This window comes from Pygocentrus nattereri, chromosome 26 (assembly GCF_015220715.1).
Source record: "Pygocentrus nattereri isolate fPygNat1 chromosome 26, fPygNat1.pri, whole genome shotgun sequence".
Classification (NCBI taxonomy): Eukaryota; Metazoa; Chordata; class Actinopteri; order Characiformes; family Serrasalmidae; genus Pygocentrus; species Pygocentrus nattereri.
The window spans coordinates 16,063,006-16,074,196 of record NC_051236.1 but is presented as its reverse complement, the minus strand read 5'-3'; positions in this window follow the sequence as shown (position 1 = coordinate 16,074,196).

The window sequence follows — 11,191 nt, the reverse complement described above, 5'->3', positions numbered from 1 at the left end:
ATGTATTGTGAGATTTTGAGTGCAAACCTCCTTCCATCAGCAAGGCCATTGAAGATGAAACGTGGCTGGGTCTTTCAGCATGACAATGATCCCAAGCACACTGCCAGGGTAACAAAGGAGTGGCTTCGTAAGAAGCATTTCAAGGTCCCTGAGTGGCCTAGCCAGTCTCCAGATCTCAACCCCATAGAAAACCTTTGGAGGGAGTTGAAAGTCCGTGTTGCCCGCCAACAGCCCCAAAACATCACTGCTCTGCATGGAGGAATGGGCCAATATACCAGCAGCGGTGTGTGCCAACCTTGTAAAGACTTACAGAAAACATTTGACCTCTGTCATTGCCAAGAAAGGATATATAACAAAGTATTGAGATGAACTTTTGTTATTGACCAAATACTTATTTTCCACCATTATTTGCAAATAAATTCTTTAAAAATCAGACAATGTGATTTTCTGAATTTTTTTTCCTCATTTTGTCTCTCATAGTTGAGGTCTACCTATGATGTCAATTACAGGCCTCTCTCATCTTTTTAAGTGGGAGAACTTGCACAATTGGTGACTGACGAAATACTTTTTTTCCCCACTGTAGTTAATTGCAGAGAAAATTGCTGTCTCTTTGCAGTGGTAATGATAGGAATGAGGAGTCACAATATTCACAAACGACCTCTAAAACAACCAAAAAACCTACACTTGTCTTCTGAGTTTTATATGTGAATAATATAATTGCAGTAATTCTGTAAAAAAAAATCTGATTTCAGGTGGTGTTATCTTGCCTGAATTTATTTAAAAAGTTGTGTGCAAAAGGTTCTGTTGATTTTTTTGTTGTTTGCATACTTTAATATGCAGAAAAAATGCAAAAACAATACTTTCAGTTTGTTGCCACTTGAGGAAATCAAGTTATTTTCACTTTGAAAGTCAATAAAGAATGTAACTTGACCAGGGGTGTTCAAACTTTTGCATATGAATGTACATTTTAGGTCAAACTTTCTCAACACTTCGAAAACAATGTCTCAGGCATCAGGGAGCAACTGTGAAACCATTACATGGAATAAGTTTCTGTGAGGCAGCTTTCAGAGGAAATGGACTTGGTTCCACCACCATGGTGAGCAATTCTGACTTGATAAGTTGCTCTACAATGAAACATTTAACATCAGACCACTCATATTCATGCTTTCACATCAGACCCCTCTGAATGACTTCATTTTTAACCATTTATGCAGACATTGTGAAAATTCTGTGAAATTTCTCTTTATAAAGGGGAATCTCTAAAGGCAGTGGTTATATACAGAACCATCACCAGTGAATGAACCATTTTGATGGTTCTTCTCCCTGATGGAAAACCTGCTGTATAAGTTCATTTCAAAAACTGATTTTATTTTTAAAATACGCATGAAATTTGAAAAGCTGGCATAATTCCTCTTTAAAGTGCAGATGGGTTTTGCACCCTGTTCTTGTTCATGTCTTCGCAAAAAGATAAAAATAATAGCACAGAAGTTAGAGATCACTACATCGTTGCTTTAATAACAATAATGTAAATCATTTTTTTTATTGCTTGACTTCTTTAAAATGACAAGTGCTTGCAAACTTCTTCTAGTATATTGACTAATTGAAGCACTAACAGCTACTCACCAACACCCCAAGCTACTGGGTACTGCATGTTACAGCTGGAGGAACATACTGTTTAAGCAGTTATGACTGCACTCCAGATGCACTACAGTGGCTCATGCAGAGATATTTACACATCAGTTCTGTTTTACCAAACAACTTCCTGGTGAGTCCAGTGCTTGATGTGTTTTTGCGCTGTGGGAGTTTGTTCAGCATTGTAAATCTGAAGCACTCAAGCATAAATTTTGGGAGATCTTATGAGAACTTGTTTACAGTTTTTCCCCTACTGCATAAAACAGGACACAACACTTTGCCAGGCTACAAAATGAGGAGCAAGAGAACATCTCCTCATTCTTGCCTTTTAAGGTCTGCGCACATATTACTGTCAAATTGCTGCCACAGAGGCTCATGGGAGGCATACGCTCCCTGCAAAAGGGACATTTAATGTTGTACATGTTGTCTGTTTGTTTAAAGGTGTGTGTTGTTTGTGTTATTCTCTGTTGGGGGTGTGGGTGTTTTATGTCGGGGTTATTCACCACAGAGTGCACAGAATGGCCCAGTGGTGACCTCAACCGTGACTTGTGTTTTGTGTGTGTTTTATCCGGTGGTGTTAATAAAGAGCACTTCTTGCAGCAGAATTATGGCCTCCCCTGTGTCTTCCTCTCTGATAATGACACAGTATCATATCTGACAGGACAAAACAATCTGCAGTTTCAATACATGTTAAAGTATCAACATATTGAGTGCTTCCTACAAAAGAACTTCAGTGCTCATGTATAGGAATTTAATATTATATTTATAAACCAATAATTGAGTATTTATGAACAGCTTATGCCATTTATCACATACAGAAAGAAGATATTTACTAAAGTTATTTACACTGTTTTGACAGAAAGGCCCTCAATCTAAAGTAATGGACATTTGTTCCATTTATAACACTGATATAATGCATTATTTCCAAGCAATGGAACATACAAGGTACAAGCCATTTATTTACAAAAAAACAGAAATCAGTTCTATGTATTTCTACTTGGGTTAAATAAAAAAAAATCTTTTGATCCTTAAGTCAATTTAAAAGCATGTTTGTCTTTTGTCATTGTAATGCCTTTTTTCATAAACACTTCATGGTATCTCTCATGTTTATAAAATGTGCTTTTCTTTTCACAGATTCGGATTGATGGGATGAAGTGAGCTTGTTGGTTTCCTGTTGGTTACCTCAATATAATACTTCAGTGATTGTATCTGATTGCTGTACTCAAGTATTATTTTGAAGAATTTGTAATTTGGTATTATTGGAATTCTTTTCATTTAACTCTTCAAAGTACTCTGATATGCATTTTATCATAATTATATTTTATAAATTCATATTTATGTTAAATGAAACTGCCCAAACTACCTTTTAATCACTGCACCTCACATCATCTTAACAGAAAACATGTCCTGACTATTAATTTTATCAGTTAAAGCACTCACTTTTTATTGTTGACATACTTTGGTCTGTATAAATGTATTTATATTTTTCAAGTTTCACTCAGTACAGTGTGAAAGTCTGAAACCACCATGCATTTATTTAATTTACGGTCAAAAAGTCCATTTTTTTTAAAATATGGAACCCTTTTTTGGAGTACTTAGCCAATGTACATAACCACAAGGTGTTTCACTGTAGCTGCTTTATTAACCTATTATTTAATCCATCTTATTTATTTCCACTGCTCATGTGGATGTTTGTGAGCCTAGTGTAGTGTGCCCCTTGTTTTTATTGTGTCTGTTATTTTATTTTATTATGATTATTAATCATATAAATAATTTTTTTTTTTTTAAAGACCATTTAGGGGTGTAGTGAAAAAGGGGAAAAAATGGAACAAACATACAACAGCTGGTAAAAATGTGACAATCTGATAAAGCGTTCAGCTTCGAGAGAGAGGAGAAAATCAGGCTCCATGTTTGCTTCAGATCTGAAAAAATCCACAGGTGTTTCTGTCCATCCTTCCACAACTCAACACTATGAGTCTGAAAGGATGTGTAACTGTCAAGAAGCAATTACTGAGAAAAGAAAAAGAAAAGAAAAAAATTAGCAACTTACCTGCAACGAAGAAGTTTCTGGTGTTCCCAGAACAAAGGACTGACCACCCAGACCTCAACATCACTAAATGTGTTTAGGATTTCTTGGGCTGTGCGAAGCACAAAATGCAACCAACTTCTAAGGCAGAACATTGGATGTGGAACAATATCTCTGAAGATTTCTTGGAAAAGCCCTGTGCTTTGGAAAGTAATGATTTTAAATGAAAATGAAAAAGTGATGCAAAAATGATTAAATTAAGGCGAAAGGACATGCAATAAATAGACTCTGCAGGTGTGTAGCCAATAAAGTGCATTTTATTAGTATTCTGGAGTGTGCAGCTTTATGTGCTGGAGGTGACAAAGACCAAGGGAAGCGTGTCAGGCTTAGTTTTCATCAAGCTACTTAAAGGTCTCCATTTTTTTGCAACCTAATTTTACTGAGTGGTTTAAACTTATATAAATATTTCATTTGTTCTGAGGATATTTCAGTGGCAAATCCTCAGAACAGCACCCTACTGCACCTTAGTCAGGCAACCAGAGGCCATCCATCTAATACTGAATGCTATTTCTTTCACAAACATTAGCTGTAGGAAGTTGTGCAGCTGAGTCACACCCATTTAAAACTACTATTCATTTCCAGCCTGCAAATCATACTTGATATCTGTTGTACGATGACTGTGCTGGAAAAAGTTGCAACTGTCATCCAAGTTGCAGAACTTTTCTAAAGGTTGAACTCACAGTCCACATGAGTGACACAACAACCCAAGTATTTAAGCCATTTGCTGAAGTGATTATGTATATATTTGGAATCTGACAACTTGTAAGAAGAATGTTCTTTCTTTAATTCGAATTTGATGCTTTACCAGTACAGACAGGTGACAAGTTATAAAAAAAAAACAACATACTGACTTAGGAAGGTGTTGGGTCACCATGAGCAGCCCAAACAGCTTCAGTGCACCTTGGCATAGATTCTACCAGTTTCTTCAAGTGTACTGGAGGGATGAAGCACCATTCTTCCAAAGGATATTCCCAATAGGTTACTCCAATAGGTTTTCAACTGAGTTGAGATTTGGTGACAGTGAAGGTCACAGCATATGATTTACATCATTTTCATACTCATTAAGCCACTCACTGAACCCTTGTGCACTGTGAATGGGCACTCTGTCATCCTGAATCAGAAGTGAGTGCATGTATGTATGACATGTAACATACTAAACAGAACAGAGACTAGACAGCCCACAGACTATTAACAAGTATTAAACTATGGGAAAAGTAAAATATGTTACAATAAATAGAATAGAAAATCAATAATAATAATAATAATAATAAGAAGAAGAAGAAGAAGAAGACAAAGAAGAAGAAGAAAAAAACACATCTTCTAAACCGCTTATCTTTCTGGGTTGTGGGCTATAAACCGGACCCCCTCATTGTTATTGGAGGGATCAAGCATTCAGTTCTCCACTGTTTTCTTAATGTTTGCCACACATGCACTCACCCACTTGTGAAGAACATGGTGAAGGTTGACTTAACTAACCAAATCTTTTTTTCACACCTCTGTAGAGCAGTGATAATGGTTTTAGCACCACTAAACCCGTAAATTTGCATTCATCTTTATAATGAGGGGTTTAAACAGTGCAACCCTTACTAACACAGTCTGATCACATCCTGACATTCTCAGTGAGTCTGAGAAAAAGTTGCTCATTTGCTTTTCCTTAAATATTGCACTAATGAATAAACATCACTTACAGACCCTTGTTCATAAGCGAGAATGTCTTTGACTGTCCTGAATGGTGTACGAACAGCTCCATGTCTGATTCAGGGAACTTTCATATAACAAAACAACAGTGATTTGGGCACCACCAGTGAATCAGATTCCATGTATGGAAATATGTGCCCATGATCTTATTTACATTTCTTGTGCAATGGGCAATTTCACTTCAATTTTCCCTTATAATTATATACAGTATGCTGCAAATAAGTAAACTTTTTTTTTTGTAATGACAAATAATATGACTGTACAACTGTTCAAAGCTCTGTTTGCTAATAATTTACTGGCTAGGATTTCACAGGATGGTCACTACCAAAACATTCGGCAATGATTCATTATTTTGGTAGTGACAAAATGGAATGTTCAATCATTTATTTACATAAAATAAACATAATTAATCCCTTAAAATCCCTGGTTTTTACATAATAAGGCTTATTATTCAGCAACTCAATGCAAGCTGAACTGCGCTATTCTTATAGAAGTGTGTAATAAAACTGGGCCATTTAAGGGGTTAAGACATAGAATCACTTAAAAACAAAAGGATTTTAATCTAAAGTCTAAATTCAAAATGTCTTTTGAATTCTGTTATTGAGCCAGTTTGGTTTAATGATCCATATATTAGTGTGCATATAAAAAAACTTTAGGATGAGGATTGCTATGTGAAACGCTTTTGTACTATTGTTGTTATTTTCCATTTTTACTGTTATTGCTGATATTTATATCAATTTTGATTATTTATTATAACTGCAATTTTCCAGGATGTTAAAATATTTCCCTGTTACATATGCTTCTCTCAGTTTTGAGTTTGATTGTAAAGATACACCAAAGTTGAAATTGATGAATAACAAAAATGTTCTTTTTGTGAAATTTGTGAAATGTGAAATTTGTTAGTATTGTGGTCAGATTTGGCCGTGTACAACTTTGATGAACAAGGGCCTTTGAACGTGTTCTTTAGACCACAATTTACATCCCTGTTCATTCATGTCTCATAGATCTAAATAGAAAAAAAGTTACAGGGCCCTATAATGAACCCTCTTTCATAGTCACTTAGATCTTTTCCTCACAGCATTTTGATCCAAGGTCAACCGGACCTGCTCAGTAACAGAATCATTATAATTAACACTTTCATGTTGGCTTAATTAGAATCATATTGAATAAGTTGCTGCCTAGTTTTCATCTAATTGGCAAGATTGTTCGCATCTGAAGGTGAGTCTGTTAACATAAATAAATAATTAGATAAATACATAAATATATGAGTTAAATTTACATTTGTTTATATGTTTGCATCTTCACTGTAGAGTGTGAAACACATAATGTTATAATACCCTGAATGTTTACATTTTTTGTGAAATTTCAATGAAATTCATAAAGGTCCATAAAGATTGGTAAAGATTAATAATGTGAAGATCTGAAGTGTAAAACTGTTAAGTGCAGACCTTCCCCTATCCCTACTTTAGTTTTAGAGTTTAGCCAAGTCTTCTTGGGACTTTTGCTGACTGCTGTCAGCAAGACAGTTGGAAAGGTGGGAAATCCACAGTTTCTAACAGCTTGCTGGCTGTAAATAGCCTATTAATTGGAATATTGTCAGCAACTGTAATTATTCAAGATACTAGGTTTTTGTATAACTGCGAGTTTAGCTCAAATTTAAACCCTATACATAATTGCATCAATCACCTTTTCCACACCATGGAGTGAAGAGGGGGTGGTTTCCAAGCATATTTAACCTGATATCAGAACAATGTCATCTTAAGAATGCTGACATAAATAGTTATGTATAGTGTTTTAAATGTTTAGTGCTGTAAATATGTTCGACGTTTATTCTTATTATGTCAGTACAATGTCATTTATTTCATAAAACATCTTATGTCAGGTTGCGAGAACCGACATAAGCACTTAATAAATGTTCAAGTAGTGCTTCATAAACACATTATTCAGAGCTTATGAATGTGTCATGAAGTCCTTATGTAGGTAGCCTTCAAATAGGTGCCTGGGGCTGGAACATATACCTTTTATTTACAATAAACTATGTCCCACTGTGGTTTTGTCCACTCTTGGTTATTGTTTGATATTTGCTTTCTTATGTAATAAAAGAGAAAGTATCTCTTTTCCCTTAAAAGTAAACAAAGAAGTGGATGTGCTCTCAAAAGAGAGGGGGCAGTCGTGGGCTGGAGGTTAGGGAACTGGCCCTGTGACTGGAAGGTTGTCAGTTCGATCTCCAGTGCTGACAGTCCATGACTGAGGTGTCCTTGAGCAAGACACCTAACCCCCAATTGCTCCCCGGGCACCGTGGATAGGGCTGCCCACCGCTCCGGGCAAGTGTGCTCACTGCCCCCTAGTGTGTGTGTGCTTAATCCCTGTTTGTGAGATTAAAAAAGCATCACTTAACTTAAAATCAAATGTTCTGTTATTCTTACTACTGACAGTTTATATATATATGTGGTGAAATGATTAACATCATGAGAAGAAGATAGATGTGGTCTTCTATGTGCTGGATGTCATGTGCCTGCACGCAGTGAATTTGTTGCAGAAAGACTGTAAATGTTAAACACACATACTTTAGATGAGTGAAACATTAGTGTTTCAGTTATCTTGGAAAGTAGTTATGTAATTAAAAAAAAAAACTTCTGGAAAGCAGGCCATTACTACACCTTCAGAAGCTGCAAAGGAATGAAGGCTTTCATATTGAAAGAAACATGTTGTGTCACCTGCAAGAAAAAGAATCAGAGCACACCAAGTTTCAGAAATATTCATGAAAATGATTTCACTGTTTAATGGGAACTTTTAATCCAATGGGAAAACAAGTTAAACCTTTGGGACCCTCCAGACTGAAAAGAGTTCTAATACAGAACAGAGCCACTGAGAGTGTAATTCAGTGTAATACTGGTTAGTATCTGTGTCCAGAAAACTGTCCTCATTTTGTATTAAACACATCCTCCCCAGTCATTTCAAGCCCCTTTTTTATTCTTTTAAAAAAAATTTGTTGTTTTTATTTTAGTTGTAGGCTGAATTGGGCAAAAAAACATAAGAAGTCACAAAAAGTAGTGATGGCTGAATACTGAGCACACTGTACTTATTTTCCTCTCACAGTCTACTTCATTCCGTTTCTAATCCTGCAGTCTTCTGAGCAGTACTGCCACGTCTCATAAACTCAGCAAAAACAGAACGCCTTTTGTTAAATACTCCAGTGGATCTATATAAGAGTTGTATGAAATAGATTGGTTACATATGTTGTTGGTTTTTGCAGTGAAAAAAAGTAAATAGAAAATAATACAGTAATTGTGACATGTAGAAATATACACGGTCACTTACTGCGTCATTACTTAATAACACCCACTTTAGCATATATCACAACTTTCAAACACTTTTTAGAATTAGCTATGAAAATGAATAGAAGCAGTCTCAGGAATTTGTCTGTTTTAGGAATTTTCACCAACTCTTTATCACTTCTAGTTCTGATATCCTGCAAAAAGCTTCAGTTCACATTTCTTGAAGTAGTTGGTTGTAGGTTTTGAGGTATGTTTTGGATCTTTTCAGCTTATTGACTGACGGTGCCACATTTGCTTCTAGATTTTTCCTGATATGTAATGGAATCTACTCTTTCATCTTCAAATGCAATGTTTTCTGTGCCACTGTCTGCCAAACAAACTCAAAGCATGATAGAATAACCCTCATGCTTAACACTCTGCAAGGTGTCCTTTGTTTCTCCAAACATACCCTTGGTGTTTGTAGCTAAAAAGGGCTATTTTTCTTCATCAGTCCATAGCACTTGTTTCCAAAATTACCTTTGCTTGGATGGCTATTATTTTGCATACTTCAGATGTTGACTTTCGTAATCAGGTCAGAAGTAAGGTTTCCTTCTGATGTCTCTCCCGTTCTGTGCAGATCAGTTTGTAAGCAGCACTGAAGAGCAGAAAGGTGCTGTAGCATCTAAACCTTTCTGCAGGTCTTTTGCTGTCATGTAGTAATTTATCTTGTCTTCCTGGCCGCCATAGGAGCCGATCTATGTGAGATTTTCCTCAGCTATCTGAATCTTGCCTTGACTTCCATAGTTTGCCCTATTTGCCTTTTCTTAATGGCATTTCTAACAGTGGAAATTCCTGCAGATCCTCATGCAGCTGCTTATAGAGGCCGTGTTTGAAGAGTCAGAGAATGAATTACATTGTGTAACGTTGTGTCCAAAAATTCCTAATGACAATTCTTGACCTGTCCAATCAGTCCTCATATGTCAATTAAGGCCTAATGAGATGTATTATGTTTTCCTTTTTTAAGTTACACACACACATTTTCTAAGCCGCTTCTCCCTCAGGGTCACAAGGGGGTGGTGGAGCCTATCCCAGCAGTCATCAGGCGGAAGGCAGGATACACCTCGGACAGGTCGCAAGTCCATCAGAGGGCAGACAGACAGACAGACATACACATTCACACACACACACCTAGGGGCAATTTAAATTTAGCACATCCAATTGGCCTAACTGCATGTCTTTGGACTGTGGGAGGAAACCCACGCAGACCTGGGAAGGAGAGGACACACAGAAAGGACCTTTTTTAGTTAAGCAAATGTTATATTTCTAATTATTGTTGGAGAGGTTTGATAAATTTTACTATATGACTATGATTACTATGTGATTTGGCCAAGATTCCCCAAACTTTGGTATACACCTGTATATATTTTGTGAATTGTCATAACCTTCCTACTTGTACAATCCTATTTTCAAAAAATTGGCACACTGCAAAGTATAAATAAAACCAGAATGCAATGATGTGTAAATCACTTAAACACTTTATTTAGTTGAAAAGAGTCCAAAGACCACATATCAGATGTTGAAACCAAGAACATTTTTTGAAAAATATATGTCTATTTTAAATTTGCTGCCAGCAACACATTTCAAAAAATGTTAGGACAGGGGCATGTTTACTACTGTTTACCACTGTGTTGCATCACCTCTTCTTTTAACAACATTCCGCAGGCATTTGGGAACTGAGGAGACCAACTGCTGCAGTTTAAAAGTGAAATGTTTTCCTATTCCTGTTTGATATAGGATTTCAGCTACTCAACAGTTTTAACAGATTAACAGCTTTAAAAACTGTATTTATCGTTCAGCATTAATGGTGCCTTCACAAATGTGCAAGTCACCCATGCCATGTGCACTAAAGTACCCCTGTACCATCACAGATACTGACTTTTAAACTGTTCATTGATAACAAACCAGATGATCCCTCTCCTCTTTAGCCCATAGTATGCGATTACCATGATTTCCTAAAATAATTTCAAATTTTTATTAATTCAGGACACTTTTCCACTTCAACTCCGTCCATCTTAAATGATGTCAGGCCCAGAGAAGGCGGCAGCATTTCTAGATCCTGTTTATATATGTGTTGTCTTCACAGTCAATGATTTTTGTAAGTGTTCATGAGCCTATGCAGTGATTTCCACTACAGAATTTTGTCTGCTTTAATGCAGTGCCATCTGGGGCCAATATAGGATTTTGGCCTTGACTTTTGCATATTGAGATTCGTTCTGACTCTTTTAATGATATTATGTGCTATAGGTGATGAAATCCTCTTTTTTTTGCTATTTTACGCTGATAAACATTATTCTTGAATTGTTGCACAATGGTGAACCCCTCTCCATCTTTTCTTCTGAAAGACTCTTTGGGATGCTCTTTTTATACCCAGGCATGTTACTGACATGTTGCCAATTAATCTAATTAGTTGTGAGATTTCCCCCCAGGTGTTTTTTTTAGTATTACAGAACTTAACTGA